This window comes from Thermobia domestica, unplaced genomic scaffold (genome assembly GCF_964235325.1).
Source record: "Thermobia domestica unplaced genomic scaffold, izTheDome1.hap1.1 HAP1_SCAFFOLD_1271, whole genome shotgun sequence".
Taxonomy (NCBI): domain Eukaryota; kingdom Metazoa; phylum Arthropoda; class Insecta; order Zygentoma; family Lepismatidae; genus Thermobia; species Thermobia domestica.
In genome coordinates this window covers 15001-35000 of record NW_027656981.1, presented here as the reverse complement: position 1 = coordinate 35000, position 20000 = coordinate 15001, and the positions used below count along the sequence as shown (strand labels likewise).

The following is a 20000-nucleotide window of genomic DNA, read 5'->3' as shown; positions in this document are numbered from 1 at the left end:
ATCTTGAACAGAAAAGGATACTGGCCTACAAAGCAGCGAATTCTAGCTCTAGTCGCCCGACCCGAGCGTATTAAAGGCTTCTTGTGCTACTAACGTGTAAGCCTTGCTCCTCAGAGCCTTTTCAAGACTTCTCCCACAAAGCAGTCACAGCCTACTCGAGTCCTTGGAGGACAAGCTTCCGTTCTACCCCAGCACCCGACATCCGACACAAGCATTTTAAACGCTCCTGCTCCGATGGAATAAGTCTTACTCTCTTGGAGTCTTTTCAAGACTTCTTTTCAAACGGAATAAGCTTACTTGAGCCCTTGGACGTCGGAACTGGTTTATCATGCCATCTGACTGAGCATTTAAGACTCCTGCTCCGATGGAATAAGTCTTACTCTCTTTGAGTCTTTTCAAGACTTCTTTTCCACCGAAATAAGTCTACTCCAATCCTTTGATGACACGCGGCCTGTGTCAACAGGTAGCCTACGCTACCCTCGCCGATGACAGTGGCTCCCGTTCTTGCTGCTCGCTTCCCAACTAAAGGGAAGACACGGCTCACCTTTCTCTCCTTCGCCTGTCAAGATCAGTGGCTCCCGTTCAACGGTGTCAATCTAACTGATACGACACACTAATAAGAAACTTTTGACATCAACCACCGCAGTGGTGATGAATTGATAATGATCCTTCCGCAGGTTCACATACGGAAACCTTGTTACGACTTTTACTTCCTCTAAATGATCAAGTTTGGCCATCTTTCCGACACGTCGGTACCACCGCAAGACGGAGGTGCCGGGTATCAGTCCGAAGGCCTCACTAAATCATTCAATCGGTAGTAGCGACGGGCGGTGTGTACAAAGGGCAGGGACGTAATCAACGCAAGCTTATGACTTGCGCTTACTGGGAATTCCTCGTTTATGGGACATAATTGCAAGCCCCAATCCCTAGCACGAAGGAGGTTCAGCGGGTTACCCGGACCTTTCGGTCAGGGAAGACACGTTGATTCCTTCAGTGTGGCGCGCGTGCGGCCCAGAACATCTAAGGGCATCACAGACCTGTTATTGCTCAATCTCGTGCTGCTAGAGGCAGCCTGTCCCTCTAAGAAGACATGAACGTTGGAAGGAAAGATTCCAACGCCTAGTTAGCAGGCTAGAGTCTCGTTCGTTATCGGAATTAACCAGACAAATCGCTCCACCAACTAAGAACGGCCATGCACCACCACCCACTGAATCAAGAAAGAGCTCTCAATCTGTCAATCCTTCCAGTGTCCGGGCCTGGTGAGGTTTCCCGTGTTGAGTCAAATTAAGCCGCAGGCCCCACTCCTGGTGGTGCCCTTCCGTCAATTCCTTTAAGTTTCAGCTTTGCAACCATACTTCCCCCGGAACCCAAAAGCTTTGGTTTCCCGGAAGCCGCCCGCCGAGTCATTGGAGGAACTTCGGCGGATTGCTGGCTGGCATCGTTTATGGTTAGAACTAGGGCGGTATCTGATCGCCTTCGAACCTCTAACTTTCGTTCTTGATTAATGAAAACATTCTTGGCAAATGCTTTCGCATCGGTTAGTCTTGCGACGATCCAAGAATTTCACCTCTAACGTCGCAATACTAATGCCCCCGTCTGTCCCTATTAATCATTACCTCGAGTTCCGAAAACCAACAAAATAGAACCGAGGTCCTATTCCATTATTCCATGCACCGAACATTCAGGCGACACGGCCTGCTTTGAGCACTCTAATTTGTTCAAAGTAAACGTGCCGGCCAATCAAGACACTCAATGAAGAGCACCGAGAAAGGAAAAACCGGCAGGACGTCCGGAACGATCAGTTAAACGCCGGGCGGCGAACCGATCGTCCGAGACCCAGATCCAACTACGAGCTTTTTAACCGCAACAACTTTAATATACGCTATCGGAGCTGGAATTACCGCGGCGGCTGGCACCAGACTTGCCCTCCGATAGATTCTCATTAAAGGATTTAAAGTGTATTCATTCCGATTACGGGGCCTCGGATGAGTCCCGTATCGTTATTTTTCGTCACTACCTCCCCGTGCCGGGAGTGGGTAATTTGCGCGCCTGCTGCCTTCCTTGGATGTGGTAGCCGTTTCTCAGGCTCCCTCTCCGGAATCGAACCCTGATTCCCCGTTACCCGTAACAACCATGGTAGGCGCAGAACCTACCATCGACAGTTGATAAGGCAGACATTTGAAAGATGCGTCGCCGGTACAGAGACCGTGCGATCAGCCCAAAGTTATTCAGAGTCACCAAGGTTTCGGACGGACGAACCGACCGATTGGTTTTAATCTAATAAAAGCATCCCTTCCATTGCTGGGCGGGATTCTAGTTGCATGTATTAGCTCTAGAATTACCACAGTTATCCAAGTAGGATAGGTACGATCTAAGGAACCATAACTGATTTAATGAGCCATTCGCGGTTTCACCTTGTTTTGGCTTGCACTGAGACATGCATGGCTTAATCTTTGAGACAAGCATATGACTACTGGCAGGATCAACCAGGGAATTGACCGACTAAAAAGCCGGAAAGTGTTGGACACAACCAACACAGCGTTCTAACAAAGGATAGGAAAGCTACACCCGACCAAGCATTTTAGACTTCTGTTCCGCTGGAATAAGCCTACTCTTGCGGTGACTAGCTCCCGTTAATACTGGCCGTGTGACAGCCGCCAAGAGCATATTAGACTCCCAATCCAATGGAACAAGCCTACTTGTATCCTTGGGTTACAACAGCTTCCTTCCACACGTTGCCGGTACATCCGACACAGCAATTTTAAAGACTCCTCTTCCGCCAGAATAAGCCTACCTTTGTGGGGCCTGGCTCCCGTTAGAACTGGCCGTAAGGGTACCCACAAAAGCACATTTAGACTCCTCCTCCAGCGAAATAAGTCTACTCGTGTCCTATGGATGACTGTGGCTTCCGTTCACATATAGCCGTTCACCCGACACAGCAAATTTTAAAGACTCCTTTTTCCACCGGAATAAGCCTACTTTTGTGGGGCCTGGCTCCCGTTAGAACTGGCCGTAAGGGTACCCACAAAAGCACATTTAGACTCCTGCTCCAGCGAAATATAAGTCTACTAGTGTCCTTGGATGACAGTGGCTTCCGTTCGACAAGTGATACACGCTCAAACTGGCGATGAGTCAATACCGTCCTTAACTTAAGGAAAATCGGTACTTAAATGCCACATGGAGAATAAAAAGTCACTTACAAAAAACAATGCTCCGCATAAGCCTTTGTAAGCTAGAAAGGACATGCTATCTGGCCTCATTCCCAAGAAGGACAAGTAAGCTCCCGTCAACTGGCCCAAACTCTAAAGCGAGGACAGCCCGTTCAAAGTCAATCGGCATCCCTCCTTAAGAGTACAAAACGGCTCACTTCTTAACCACACTGGCTCTTGCTCCTTCAAGTGAAATCTGGCTCCCTTCACTCTGGCATTATCTTTACACATAAATCGGACTCCTCCGATTTAACAGGTGAACCTAACCCGGGAACTAAGGAAACTGGGAATAAAGACTCAGAGGCCCAATTACCTTGTTCGCCAGCCAGCCTTGCGCCGGCCCAGGCTAGAGACTTTCTCCAACAATCCCTGTTGAGCCCGAAGGATCCTAAGACCACTCGTGTGTACAAAACTCAGAGGCCCAATTACCTTGTTCGCCAGCCAGCCTTGCGCCGGCCCAGGCTAGAGAATTGCATGGACACGAGAAACTCTCAGGACTCTTCTTTGTGGCTCCTCCCGGAATTAAGGAAACTCCGAAATGCAAGACTCAGAGGCCCAATTACCTTGTTCGCCAGCCAGCCTTGCGCCGGCCCAGGCTAGAGAATTGCACGGATTATTCCTGTTCACCCTAAACGCATCTGAGACTACTCGTGTGTATGAAACCCAGAGGCCCAATTACCTTGTTCGCCAGCCAGCCTTGCGCCGGCCCAGGCTAGGGAATCACATTGACACGAGAAAGATCTCGTCAGCGGTTTGTAGCGTGCAGAAACTGCTCCCGTTTGAACTGACAATCCCGACAGAGCAATATTAAAGACTTCTGCTCCATTGAAATAAAGCCTACTTTTGCGAGCCTTGCTCCCGTTAGGACTGGCCGTATGGCTGTGCACAAAAGCATATTAGACTCCTGCCTCAATGGAATTAGTCTACTCCTGTCCTTAAAGGGATGACAGTTCTTCAAGCATAGCATGCTACCTTCCGCAACTTACAGGCGCGGAAATGCTGTGGAAACGAGGAGACAAGTCCTCTCAAAGGTTTCATGGCCGGTCACCCGACACAGCAAATTTTAAAGACTCCTTCTCATCCGGAGTAAGCCTACTCTCGTGGGGCCTGGCTCCCGTTAGAACTGGCCGTAAGGTTGCCCACAAAAGCACGTTTAGACTTCTGCTCCAGTGAAATAAGTCTACTTGTGTCCTACGGATGACTGTGGCTTCCGTTCAAATATAGCCGTTCACCCGACACAGCAAATTTTAAAGACTCCTTCTCCACCGGAATAAGCCTACTCTTGTGGGGCCTGGCTCCCGTTAGAACTGGCCGTAAGGTTGCCCACAAAAGCACATTTAGACTCCTGCTCCAGTGAAATAAGTCTACTTGTGTCCTACGGATGACTGTGGCTTCCGTTCAAATATAGCCGTTCACCCGACACAGCAAATTTTAAAGACTCCTTCTCCACCGGAATAAGCCTACTCTTGTGGGGCCTGGCTCCCGTTAGAACTGGCCGTAAGGTTGCCCACAAAAGCACATTTAGACTCCTGCTCCAGTGAAATAAGTCTACTCGTGTCCTACGGATGACTGTGGCTTCCGTTCAAATATAGCCGTTCACCCGACACAGCAAATTTTAAAGACGCCTTCTCCACCGGAATAAGCCTACTCTTGTGGGGCCTGGCTCCCGTTAGAACTGGCCGTAAGGTTGCCCACAAAAGCACATTTAGACTCCTGCTCCAGTGAAATAAGTCTACTCGTGTCCTACGGATGACTGTGGCTTCCGTTCAAATATAGCCGTTCACCCGACACAGCAAATTTTAAAGACTCCTTCTCCACCGGAATAAGCCTACTCTTGTGGGGCCTGGCTCCCGTTAGAACTGGCCGTAAGGTTGCCCACAAAAGCACATTTAGACTCCTGCTCCAGTGAAATAAGTCTACTCGTGTCCTACGGATGACTGTGGCTTCCGTTCACCCGACACAGCAAATATTAAAAGACTTCTCATCCACCAGAATAAGCCTACTCTCGTGGGGCCTCGCACACGTTAGAACTGGCCGTATGGCTACCCACAAAAGCAAATTTAGGCTCCTGCTCCAGTGATATAAGTCTTACTCGTGTCCTCTGGGTGTGACAGTAGCTTCCGTTCAAGTATTCTTCGCATTCAGCAACCGCACAAAGCGGCATCGGCCAGAAGTCAATTGCCCGAAGGCGTGATCGACAGGCTAGGCCTCGGGTTAAGAAGGATTGTCTCCTTCCCGTAAACGACAGGTACTTCCGTATGAGAGCCTACCTCACACATTCCCCATCGCCACGTGCCCTCTTAGAAACAGCCGTCCGACCAAGGTTTCTGACATTCTTTGTCAAAATACGAGGAAGTCTTTGGACAACATTAGGCGTGCTGGCAAACCCGCACTGCATGCCCTTTCATAGGTCCGCCCATGGACGCACATTTCTATGAAGCATTCCTCCCAGGCAGCAACAGGGTTTGCAACCTCCTCTACACCTTGACCGGCTAGGACGCCCGTGAATAGCATCCCAGGGTTCTTGCCTGCGGCTGATAAAATTCCTTTTGAGCCTACACTACCATCCGCCGATATTAGTCCGCCTTCAAAATTAACCAACATCAACAGCGATAGTGCGTTTAGACTCCCATAAAGAAACCAACCAGCCTGTGGCTTCCTTTCCCAATTTAGCCATTTCCGCCTCCTGCGAAGACTAGCTTTCTGTCTGTGGCCAGAAGTCAAGATTTCTCGACAGACTAGGCCGCGGAGAGAAAAAAGTAAGCCTCATTTAGAAAGCAATACCATTAGCGGTCTCTCCAACCTCCGTGAACAATTTAAAGGGAATGTTTATATAGAAGGCTTGTTCACTGCCCTACCTCCTATAGTGTAGAGATTCCTCTCGATACTACACCTGTCTTGAAATTGCCGGCGTTGCGCAGCCTCGTTTTGACCATGACGGCGAATGCAGCCACGATTGCCGTATACATCCCACGCAAGGGTGGGAAAACGTGATTTGACATCCAGTATATATATAAACCGTTACAGAATACGACACTCAAAACTTAACATCTTTTACACTCTCCTAACTTCTGGGAACAAATTGAAAGTATAAGCCAGCCTAACCTAACCTAAGTATATAGCAGGATTGCCCACTACCATACCTCCTATAGTGATGAGATTCCTCTCGATCGGACACCAGTCACGAAAATCACGGAATCTCAAAAATGACGGCAAACGAAGCCACAGTTGCCGCCATACTCAAAGGTTATGCTGGGTAAAAAGTTCTCTGCGAAAAGGGCTGCTTTTCGCGCTCGGGTTCCAAAATTAATACAAAGAACAATCCAAAAACATGAATTAGGTCAAACTCATGTTAATTACAACCTCATAGAACAATTTCAAGCCAGGACTTAACAAAGTGTAAACGGGGCTTCTTCTGTACCCTAATCCCTATAATGTAGCGATTCCTCTCGATTGCACACCAGTCACGAAAAATCAGAGAATGTCAAAAATGACGGCAAACGAAGCCACGGTTGCCGTCATATTCTAACGTTATGCTGGGTGAAAAGAGTCGCCAACAACAATGTTCACAGTTCCCGTCAGATTGCCCACTGTTCCCGAAATGTGGTTCATACATGCTGTCAACATGTTCAGGAAACCCCTCAGAGCGTTCAAAGTTGCACACACAATGCTTAATAGTTCCACTCAAATAGCTCACAGTTGCCGTCAGAATCCTCACAGTAGACGTCAAATTGCTCACACTTGCCGTCAGGGTGCTCATAGTTGCCGACTTTTCATTCATAGTCCCCGACATAAAAGTTTATAGGTCCCGACTAATGGCTCACAGTTGCCGTCAGAATCGTCACAAAAGGCGTCACAATGCTCACACTTGCCGTCAAAGCGCTCATAGTTGCCGACTATTTGTTCATAATTGCGGACATAGGCCTCACAGTTGCCGTCAAAACGCTCATAGTTGCCGACTTTTCGTTGATAATTGCGGACAATGGGCTCATAGTTATTCACATACTGGTTCGTGCTCATCTTCAAAATAAACACAGTTGCCTTCAGACTGTTCACACGTACTTTCAAAATGCTCACACTCGCTTACACGATGCTCATAGTTGCCGACTTTTAATTCATAATGCTGATAATGTAAGTTAAATGGTTCATGGTTGCTCTCAAAAGTCTCACAGTTGCGGTCAGATTTTTCACAAAAGCCGTCATAATGCTCACATTAAAAAAAAAGTGCTCATAGTTGCCGACCAAGGCCTCACAGTTGCCGTCAAAACGCTCATAGTTGCCGACTTTTCGTTCACAATTGCCGACCAAGGCCTCACAGTTGCCGTCCGAACGTTCATAGTTGCCGACTATTCGTTCATAATTGCCGACCAATGCCTCACAGTTGCCGTCAAAACGCTCATAGTTGCCGACTTTTCGTTCATAATTGCGTACAAAGGGCTCATAGTTGCCTACTTAATGGTTCCAGCTCATCTTCAAAATACTCATAGTTGCCTTCAGAATGTTCACACGTAGTTTCAAAATGCTCACATTCGCTTCCACGATGCTCATAGTTGCCGACTTTTCATTCATAATATCTAACATACTCCTGATAGTGTAAGTTAAATGGTTCATGTTTGCTATCAAAAGGCTCACAGTTGCCGTCACATTATTTGCGCAAGCCGTCAGAATGCTCACATTAAGAAAAAAAAGTGCTCATAGTTGCCGACCATTCGTTCATAATTGCCGACCAAGGCCTCACAGTTGCCGCCAAAACGTTCATAGTTGCCGACTATTCGTTCATAATTGCCGACCAAGGACTCACAGTTGCCGTCAAAACGCTCATAGTTGCCGACTACTCGCTCATAATTGCCGACCAATGCCTCACAGTTGCCGACAAAACGCTCATAGTTGCCGACTTTTCATTCATAGTCCCCGACATAAAAGTTTATAGTTCCCGACTAATGGCTCACAGTTGCCGTCAGAATCGTCACAAAAGGCGTCACAATGCTCACACTTGCCGTCAAAGCGCTCATAGTTGCCGAATATTTGTTCATAATTGCGGACATAGGCCTCACAGTTGCCGTCAAAACGCTCATAGTTGCCGACATTTCGTTGATAATTGCGGACAATGGGCTCATAGTTAATCACATACTCGTTCGTGCTCATCTTCAAAATAATCACACTTGCCTTCAGAATGTTCACACGTACTTTCAAAATGCTCACACTCGCTTACACGATGCTCATAGTTGCCGACTTTTAATTCATAATACTGATAATGTAAGTTAAATGGTTCATGGTTGCTCTCAAAAGTCTCACAGTTGCGGTCAGATTTTTCACACAAGCCGTCATAATGCTCAAATTTTAAAAAAAAAGTGCTCATAGTTGCCGACCAAGGCCTCACAGTTGCCGTCAAAACGCTCATAGTTGCCGACTTTTCGTTCATAATTGCCGACGAAGGCCTCACAGTTGCCGTCAAAACGTTCATAGTTGCCGACTATTCGTTCATAATTGCCGACCAAGGCCTCACAGTTGCCATCAAAACGCTCATAGTTGCCGACTTTTCGTTCATAATTGCGTACAAAGGGCTCATAGTTGAATACTTAATGGTTCCAGCTCATCTTCAAAATACTCATAGTTGCCTTCAGAATGTTCACACGTAGTTTCAAAATGCTCACATTCGCTTCCACGATGCTCATAGTTGCCGCCTTTTCATTCATAATATCTAACATACTCCTGATAGTGTAAGTTAAATGGTTCATGGTTGCTATCAAAAGGCTCACAGTTCCCGTCACATTATTTGCACAAGCTGTCAGAATGCTCACATTAAGAAAAAAAGTGCTCATAGTTGCCGACCATTCGTTCATAATTGCTGACCAAGGCCTCACAATTGCCGTCAAAACGCTCATAGTTGCCGACTTTTCGTTCATAATTGCCGACCAAGCCCTCACAGTTGCCGTCAAAACGCTCATAGTTGCCGACTACTCGCTCATAATTGCCGACCAATGCCTCACAGTTGCCGTCAAAACGCTCATAGTTGCCGACTTTTCGTTCATAATTGCGTACAAAGGGCTCATAGTTGCCTACATAATAATTCGTGCTCAACTTCAAAATACTCACAGTTGCCTTCAGAATGTTCCCACGTAGTTTCAAGATGCTCACACTCGCTTACACGATGGTCATAGTTGCAGACTTTTTATTCATAATGCTGATAGTGTAAATTAAATGGTTCATGGTTGCTGTCAAAAGTCTCACAGTAGCGGTCAGATTTTTCACACAAACCGTCAGAATGCTCACATTTAAAAAAAAAGTGCTCATAGTTGCCGACCAAGGCCTCACAGTTGCCGTCAAAACGCTCATAGTTGCCGACCATTTGTTCATAATTGCCGACCAAGGCCTCACAGTTGCCGTCAAAACGCTCATAGTTGCCGACTATTCGTTCATAATTGCCGACCAAGACCTCACAGCTGCCGTCAAAACGCTCATAGTTGCCGACTATCCGTTCATAATTGCCGACCAATGCCTCACAGTTGCCGTCAAAACGCTCATAGTTGCCGACTATCCGTTCATAATTGCCGACCAATGCCTCACAGTTGTCGTCAAAACGCTCATAGTTGCCGACTTTTCATTTAAAATATCTAACATACTGCTGATGGTGTAACTTAAATGTTTCATGGTTGCTGTGAAAAGCCTCACAGTTTCCGTCAGAATGCTTACGCAAACCGTCAGATTTCTCACATTTTAAAAAAAAGTGCTCATAGTTGCCGACTATTCGTTCATAATTGCCGACCAAGGCCTCACAGTTGCCGTCAAAACGTTCATAGTTGCCGACTTTTCATTTAAAAATATCTAACATACTGCTGATGGTGTAACTTAAATGGTTCATGGTTGCTGTCAAAAGCCTCACAGTTTCCGTCAGAATGCTTACGCAAACCGTCAGAATTCTCAAATTTTAAAAAATGTGCTCATAGTTGCCGACTATTCGTTCATAATTGCCTACCAAGGCCTCACAGTTGCCGTCAAAACGTTCATAGTTTCCGACTTTTCGTTCATAATTGCGGACAAAGGGCTCATAGTTTCCTACATAATGTTTCGTGCTCATCCTCAGAATACACACAGCTGCCTTCAGAATGTTCACGCGTACTTTCAAAATGCTCACACTCGCTTCCACGATGCTCATAGTTGCCGACTTTTCATTCATAATATCTAACACACTGCTGATAGTGTAACTTAAATGGTTCATGGTTGGTGTTAGAAGCCTCACAGTTTCTGTTACAATGCTCACGCAAAACGTGAGAATTCTCACATTTAAAAAAAAAAGTGCTCATAGTTGCCGACTATTTGTTCATAATTGCCGACCAAGAACTCACAGTTGCCGTCAAAACGCTCATAGTTGCCGACTTTTCGTTCATAATTGCGTACAAAGGGCTCATAGTTGCCTACATAATGGTTCGTGCTCATCTTCAAAATACTCACAGTTGCCTTCAGAATGTTCAAACGTAATTTCAAAATGCTCACACTCGCTTTCATGATGCTCATAGTTGCCGACTTTTCATTCATAATATCTAACATATTGCTGATACTGTAAGTTAAATGGTTCATGGTTGCTGTGAAAAGTCTCACAGTTGCGGTCAGATTATTCGCACAAACCGTCAGAATGCTCACGTTAAAAAAAAATGTGCTCATAGTTGCCGACTATTCGTTCATAATTGCCGACCAATGCCTCACAGTTGCCGACAAAACGTTCATATTTGCCGACTTTTCGTTCATAATTGCGGACAAAGGGCTCATAGTTGCCTACATAATGTTTCGTGCTTATCTTCAAAATACTCACAGTTGCCTTCACAATGTTCACACGTACTTTCAAAATGCTCACACTCGCTTCCACGATGGTCATAGTTGCCGACTTTTTATTCATAATGCTGATAGTGTAAGTTACATGGTTGATGGTTGCTGTCAAAAGTCTCATAGTTGCGGTCAGATTCTTGACACAAGCCGTCAGAATGCTCACATTCAAAAAAAAAAAAAAAAAATGTGCTCATAGTTGCCGACTATTTGCTCATAATTGCCGACCAAGGCCTCACAGTTGCCGTCAAAACGCTCATAGTTGCCGACTTTTCGTTCACAATTGCCGACCAAGGCCTCACAGTTGCCGTCCGAACGTTCATAGTTGCCGACTATTCGTTCATAATTGCCGACCAATGCCTCACAGTTGCCGTCAAAACGCTCATAGTTGCCGACTTTTCGTTCATAATTGCGGACAAAGGGCTCATAGTTGCCCACATACTGGTTCGTGCTCATCTTCAAAATACTCACAGTTGCCTTCAGAATGTTCAGACGTAGTTTCAAAATGCTCACACTCTCTTACACAATGCTCATAGTTGCCGACTTTTCATTCATAATGCTGATAGTGCAAGTTAAATGGTTCACGGTTGCTGTGAAAAGTCTCACAGTTGCGGCCAGATTCTTCAGACAAGCCGTGATAATCCTCACATTAGAAAAAAAAAATGTGCTCATAGTTGCCGACCATTCGTTCATAATTGCCGACCAAGGCCTTACAGTTGCCGTCAAAACGCTCATAGTTGCCGACTATGTGTTCATAATTGCCGACCAATGCCTCACAGTTGCCGTCAAAACGCTCATAGTTGCCGACATTTCGTTCATAATTGCGCACAAAGGGCTCATAGTTGGCCACATACTGATTCGTGCTCATCCTAAAAATACTCACAGTTGCCTTCAGAATGTTCACACGTAGTTTCAAAATGCTCACACTCTCTTACACAATGCTCATAGTTGCCGACTTTTCATTCATAATGCTGATAGTGATAGTTAAATGGTTCACAGTTGCTGTGAAAAGTCTCACAGTTGCGGCCAGATTCTTCAGACAAGCCGTGATAATGCTCACATTAGAAAAAAAAAGTGCTCATAGTTGCCGACCATTCGTTCATAATTGCCGACCAAGGCCTCATAGTTGCCGTCAAAACGCTCATAGTTGCCGACTATTTGCTCATAATTGCCGACCAACTCCTCACAGTGGCCGTCAAAACGCTCATAGTTGCCGACTTTTCGTTCATAATTGCGGACAAAGGGCTCATATTTGCCTACATATTCGTTCGTGCTCATCTTCAAAATACTTACAGCTGCCTTCAGAATCTTCACACGTACTTTCAAAATGCTCACACTCGTTTCCACGATGCTCATAGTTGCCGACTTTTCATTCATAATATCTAACATACTGCTGATAGTGTAACTTAAATGGTTCATGGTTGTTGTCGAAAGCCTCACAGTTTCTGTCACAATGCTCACGCAAGCCGTCAGAATGTTCGCATTAAAAAAAAAAAAAAAGTGCTCATAGTTGCCGACCATTCGTTCATAATTGCCGACCAAGGTCTCACAGTTGCATTCAAAACGCTCATAGTTGCCTACTTTTCGTTCATAATTGCGGATATGGGGCTCACAATTGAAAACATAATTCTTCATGCTTATCTTGAAAATACTCGCAGTTTGCTCCAGAAAGTTCACACGTGCTTTCAAGGTGCTCACACTCGCTTTCACGCTGCTCATAGTTGCCGACTTTTCGTTCATAATTGCCGACCAAGGCCTCACAGTTGCCGTCTAAGCGCTCATAGTTGCCGACTTTTTGTTGATAATTTCGGTTATGGGGCTCACAATTGAAAGCATAATTCTTCATGCTTATCTTGAAAATACTCGCAGTTTGCTTCAGAATGTTCACACGTGCTTTCAAAGTGCTCACACTAGTTCTCATGATGCTCATAGTTGCCGACTTTTTGTTCATAATTGCCGACCAAAGCCTCACAGTTGCCGACTTTTCGTTCATAATTTTGGACATGGGCTCACAGTTGCCGTCAGATGGTTCACGCTACAGCGGTACTTGGGCAATGAGTATTTCTTTATATGTACTAACATAGGTTAATTTCGAAGAAGAAGTTGGTTAAAAATATACAATTATCAAATATACAAAAAAAAAAAAAAAAAGATATTCATATGTCATAAAATAATAAGGTTTTCAATATCTAGTTGGCAGGCAATCAGATAAATTATATATATATATATATATATATATATATATATAAAATGGAGAGAAACCACGTAATGGAAACATTGTTATTTTGATGTGGCTCGTATGTATTATAAGAAAATAAGGAACCAAGGCTACAGCGAATTGTATTTTATCGTTGTAACACTAGCCGTCAAACTGCTCACACTTGCCGTCAAAATTCTTATACATGTCCTCAAAATTTATAAAATTACTAAATGTGGTAAGAAAAAAAAAAAGCAACGAAGGCTTTACGTATACGACGCCTTTCACACCCGCAAATTATGAGGCACTTCCTGTAGAGTTATAATGGCCATATTTGACGAAACTGTAGCCTTTCGGGAGTAAGTCACTGGAAAATTTACAAAAGTGAATATTTTGAATGTTTAGTTGGTTTAAAGGGGCGATGAAGATATTTCCCATATTATTTAAATGGACGGTTTTGCGGACCTATAATCTGAAATTTTAGGTACTTTTCATAAAACTTTGAAATTCCGTATACTTGTACGTTTTCGTAAGTTTTACCTAGTTGGATAAGTATATATATATATATTTCCAAGTTTAGCGTGGTTTTATGCGGAACTCAAAAAATTTCCCATGTTATTTCTATGAAACACCTTTGACATCCCAAAATTATTGGGCACTTCCTGTAGGGCTACAATAACTAATTTCGACATGATTGTAGATTGTCGGGACTAACCAACAGGAAAATTGCCAAAAGTGAATATTTTTAACTTTTAAGAGGTCTAAAGAGGAAATGATGAAATTCCCCATGTTATTTAAATGGGCCTTTATTTGGACTTGTAATCTCAAAGTTTAGTTACTTGTAATTGGAACACAAACGAGAAATTCGGTATTCTTGTACGTTTTCATTAGCGTTACCTAAGTAAATCAGTACAAAGTAAAAATTTTCAACTTTAGAGTGGTTTTATGGGGAATTGAAAAGTCTTTCTCATGTCATTTATATGGGACGTCTTCTGCACGCCAAAATGTTCGGTTAATTGTGGCAGGATTGCAATGATGAAATTTAGCATAATTGTAGGCTTTCCAGACTAAGCTACAGCAAAATTGCCAAAAGTGAATATTTTTAATGTTTAAGGGGTCTAAAGGAGGATGAAGAAATCTCCATGCTATTTAAATAGGCGTTTTCTTGGGATCCAAAATCTTATCTTTTAATTAGTTGAAATAGTAAAGTAAACTTGAAATTCCCTAGAATTGTGAGAATAAGAGGTGCAAGGGCGAAATACCTTCAAAAGGAGGGGCTTTGTGGGCGAAGCCACAAGCTAACCAAAATAAACTTTTGTTTGTCTTTTACCGAAGGTTTGAAAAGTTTTCGACTAAGAGAGGCGTAGCTGTGCACGAAGATGTGTTGACATTGTGCGGAAAAGTGGAAAGAAGAAAAATAGTGATAAGCGAAAAAAAAAATAATAATAATAACATAAATTTTATTTAATCATATACTTTACTCTTTCAATGGGTGAACAATAATAGAGCATGAAAGTAAATTAGAGTAAATTTATATTTCGCTCACACTTGAGGTCATTTTTATTCGAAACTAAGCTTTTGCACTACTATAAGGAAACTATTCAAAACTGAGAAGTGCAATTTCTACAACAAGTGTACCTGGATATTATGCGTTCGAGTACGTGTAAGGAATTATTGTATCTGCACTTTTGTACAAGAAAAGATACTCTAAATTGTTGTAGAAATTTGAAAATTTGACGGCAAACAGAGCCCACGCTTAACGTCAACACCGCCCGTGAGAGTACATAATTTGATATCTTTTTTTCTTTTCTTTCATTTTTTCTTTCTTTCCATTTTCTTTCTTTTTCTTTTCTTTTTTTTCTTCTCAACAGAAAGAAAACTAGTGAAACTAGAGAAGAGAAATCTCTACCGAGAATGTACGAAAACATTTTTTTTTTTTTTTTTTTTTTTTATCGAAACAGGTGGAAGGAATCATCGGATCAAAAAGCTCAAAGTTGCCATGAGGATCCTCACACAAGCCGTGAAAATGCTCATAGTTGCCCGCAATTCGTTCATAATTGCGGACATAGAGCTCTCAGTTACCATGAGAAGGTTCACACTAGCCGTCAAAATCCTCACACTTGCCGTCAAAACGATCATAGTTGCCGACTTTTCGTTCATAATTGCGGATATAGGGCTCATAGTTGAAAACATAATTTTTCATGCTTATCTTCAAAATACTCGCAGTTGGCTTCACAATGTTCACACGTGCTTTCAAAGTGCTCACACTCGCTTTCATGATGCTCACAGTTGCCGACTTTTTGTTCATAATTGCCGACCCAAGGCTCACAGTTGCCGTCAAAACGCTCATAGTTGTCGACTTTTCGTTCATAATTGCGGATATAGAGCTCACAATTGAATACATAATTTTTCATGTTTATCTTGAAAATACTCGCAGTTGGCTTCAGAATGTTCACACGTACTTTCAGAGTGCTCACACTTGCCGTCAAAACGCTCATAGTTGCCGACTTTTCGTTCATAATTGCGGACATTGGGGTCAAAGTTGCCGACATTGTAGTTTATGTTTACCTTCCAAATACTCTCCGTTGCCTTGACAATTTTCACACTAACCCTGAAATTGCTAACACTCGCTCTCACAAGGCTCATAGTTGTCGACCTTTCATTCATAATATGAAATATACAGTTGATAGTGTAAGTTAAATGTTTCATGGTTGCTGTCAAAAGGCTCACAGTTGCCGTCAGATTCCTCACTCAAGCCGTCACCATGCTCACATTTACCAATAAAGTGCTCATAGTTGCCGACTATTTGTTCATAATTGGCGACCTATGGCTCACAGTTGCCGTCAAAACGCTCATAGTTGCCGACTTTTCGTTCATATTTGCGAATATAGGGCTCACAATTGAAAACATAATTTTTCATGCTTATCTTCAAAATACTCACAGTTGACTTCAGAATGTTCACAGGTGCTTCCAAAGTGCTCACACTCGCTTTCATGATGCTCATAGTTGCCGACTTTTCGTTCATATTTGCGAATATAGGGCTCACAATTGAAAACATAATTTTTCATGTTTATCTTCAAAATACTCGCATTTGGCTTCAGAATGTTCACAGGTGCTTCCAAAGTGCTCACACTCGCTTTCACGATGCTCATAGTTGCCGACTTTTGTTCATAATTGCCGACCCAGGGCTCACAGTTGCCGTCAAAACGCTCATAGTTGCCGACTTTTCGTTCATATTTGCGAATATAGGGCTCACAATTGAAAGCATAATTTTTCATGCTTATCTTCAAAATACTCACAGTTGACTTCAGAATGTTCACAGGTGCTTCCAAAGTGCTCACACTCGCTTTCATGATGCTCATAGTTGCCGACTTTGGTTCATAATTGCCGACACAGGGCTCACAGTTGCCGTCAGAACGCTCATAGTTGCCGACTTTTCGTTCATAATTGCGGACTAAAGTCTCATAGGTGGCAACATAATGGTTCATGGTTGCCGTCAATATGCCCAAAGTTGAACACGTATCTCCCATGGAAAACTTTAACCGCTTATCGCCATGAGAGCTCAAAATCCAGCCTAAAGTTGAAATTGAACGCTGTCAGCGGAATCAAAACCTGGAGGATTTTTTTTTTTTCCTTTTTTACAAAGGAGCGTTCAATGGAATTCCGTAATATGAAATAAACTGAATATTCGTGTGAACGAGCATGAAAATTAGGACCTCTTTTATGCGTGTACGTAAGGGATGAGCTAAGTGACTGATGACAGATATGTTGGAATGTGAATGTCGATGAACCGAATAACATATCGTTGTTAATTCACAGATACAATTGAGACATGCTATATCTTTTCAAACGTAGGCATTTTGTAAGCAGCACCGCAAATTTTGTCCGCGAAGACAGGCTTTGCTGTCCGCCAAGATGTGCGGACATTGTGAGGGAAAATGAAAAGAAGAAAAATAGTGATAAAAATAAAAACAATATAAATTTTATTTCACCATATAGTTTACTCTTTCAATGGGCGAGCTATAATAGAGTAAGAAAGTAAATAAGAAGAATTTTACATTTTGCTCACACTTGTGGTCATTTTTATTCCAAATTAAGTTTTTGTACTATTGCAAGAAAACTATTCGTACCCGATTAATGCAATTTCTGCAAGACGTGAACCTACATACTTTACAGGGAAGTTCGTAAAAAGAATTGTTGTATCGCCATATATATATATAAAACTTTAAAATGTTACAGAAGGTTGAACATTTGACGGCAAACAGAGGCCACACTGACCGTCGAAAACTGCGAACGCAGCCGGCAGGTGTAGAGGAGAACACAAAATCATGTTCTTTCTCAATTGTAAAGAGACCGTAGAAGCTAGAATAGTGAAAGTTCTACACAAGACGTACTTAAACACAGTACATGCGACAACGTACAAACAGTTTGTATATACAAATTACTAACAGAGAAAATTCAGTTTCTCTTTTACCGGAGGGTTAAAATTTTGTCGGCGAAGACAGGTTTCGATTGCCGCAAAGATGTGTGGATACTGTGGTGGAAGGTGAGACGAGGAAAAATATTGATAAAAAGGAAAACAATATAAAATTTATTTAACTATATACTATTCTGCGTCAATGGGTGAACTATAAGAGAGTGAGAATGTAAATTGGAATACCATTACATTTCGCTCACCCTTGTGGTCAAGCTTGTTTGAAATTACGTTTCTACACTATTTTTGGGAAATTATTCAAACCAGAATAGTGCAATTTGCACAGAAAGTGTATGAAAATACTGTGCACGGGAATTGATATAAAGAATTGTAGTAACTCCAATTTTATGAAGGAAAATATACTTCAAATTGGTGCAGAAGGTTGAAAATATTACTGCAAGCACAGACCACACTGGCCGTCAAGGGCTTTGAACGCTACCTGCAAGGATAGATGAGAAATTGAAATCATTTTTTTCCCACTACGAATAGAAAAACCAATAAAACTAGAATAGTAATATTTCTAAACGGAATATATGCAAACACAGTATATCGCAGTAGGTTATTAGGAATTTTTATATTCACATTTACAAAAATAATAAAAATCATAATAATAATAATAATAAATAAATAAAAAAGTTATTACAGTTCAAAATGTAGCGGAGGGTTGAAAATTTTCCGGCTAAAACGAGGTTTATTGGAAATGAAGATGTGTGGGCATGCACCGTAAAAATAAGACAATCGTTAGAGCAGTGTGTGTGAGGGGGGGGGGGGGGGAGATAAACATAGAAATAATGAAAAGAAATCACTAATATCCATTCCAGCTTCAATTAATGAACAATGATGTAGGGAGAGAGCAAACAACAACACTGCTGTTTATTCCTTCACATTCGGAATGACGGTCATCGCAGATTCTGTTTTTCCACTATATTGACGAAAGAATTAAGCATAGATTAGTGACATTACCAGCCTACCTGTACCAAAACACTGTGCATTGGAATATGTATAATATTAGTACTCTCATATTTGCGCAGATAAGGCTCATAGTTGCCGTCAACATGCTCACAGTTGCCGTCAAAATGCTCACACGTGCCGTCAAAATGCTCACACTTGCCGTCACAATTTATAAGGTTTAAAAAATGCGGTAAGAAGTAAAGCAACATAAATGTCACTTAACCAGATACTATTCTGTGCTAATGGGTGAGCAATAACAGAGTAAGAAAGTAAATTGGAAAACTTTTACATTTCGCTCACACTTGTGGTCATGTTTTTTTTTTTTTTTTTTTTTCTTTCTAAATTACGTTCTCCCACTATTTTAACGAAACTATTGAAACCAGAATAGTGCAATTTCTACATGAGGTGTACCTTGATCCCAGCATAACTGTGGGACGTAAATCTTGAAGATTTCATTTAATTTCATTTTTAATAATAATAATAATAATAATAATAATAGTAATAAATATGTGCAAGAAAGTTGAAATTTGGCTTAATACGGGAGGCGAACGACCCAGGCTGTTTGCCGGAATAAAACTTGGATCCCTAACGCCAGAAGCGCATATATTAACGGCTTAGCCACGAGGTGGCTGATACAGAAATAATGCAAATTCCAATATTTTTACTTTTCGCTAATGTTTGAAATTGTTGTTATTGCAAATCACGTTTTTAACAAAACTGTTCTAACTACAAAAGTGAAATTTCAACCCAAACCATGGCAAAGCACTGAAAAGTAAGGAAAAGCATGGCAAAGTAAAGAAATATGTAAAGAATATATATTTAACCGCAGTGACACGGAATATATATAAAAATTCATCCATGGTTTTTCTCACAAACCCAACTCCCCCCCCCCCCCCCGAAAGAAAAGATAGGGTTATTGCATCTCTGTGGTCCGGTGCATAATCGTGGCAGATAGGTTAAAATTTCAAGGGACTTCGTGCACACTATAGCAACAGCAAAGTATATGGGAAGGAACGGCAGAAATCCGATAAAACGCGGTGTTGGCGTGTGCCACCTCGGTAGTGAAAGAAGAATTTCTTTCTGTGAACACGAATTTTTCTCAACGAGATTAAATAAATAAATAATTTAATAAAAATTAAATACTTCTAAGGGAAGAACACAGCAAATGAATGACGAGGTAGGTAAAAATTCCAAATGGAAATACAGGGCTGTGAAGTTCAAAAAATAAATAAATAAATAAACCATTATCATACTTAAAAATATGTGGTAAAAATTAAAAAGAAAATAAGACCTTTGTTGTACTCTCACGAGAAGATACACACATCGTCTGGAAATTTGAGTCGATAGA

At 42.3% G+C, this 20000-nt stretch overlaps 1 non-coding gene across 1 annotated transcript; it reads right to left on the bottom strand.

The window, feature by feature from the left end:
• Positions 1-660: 660 nt before the first annotated feature.
• On the bottom strand, positions 661-2493 carry LOC145677713 (small subunit ribosomal RNA). The gene has a single exon (XR_014129954.1). It is a non-coding gene; the product is annotated as a small subunit ribosomal RNA (ribosomal RNA).
• Positions 2494-20000: the final 17507 nt, after the last annotated feature.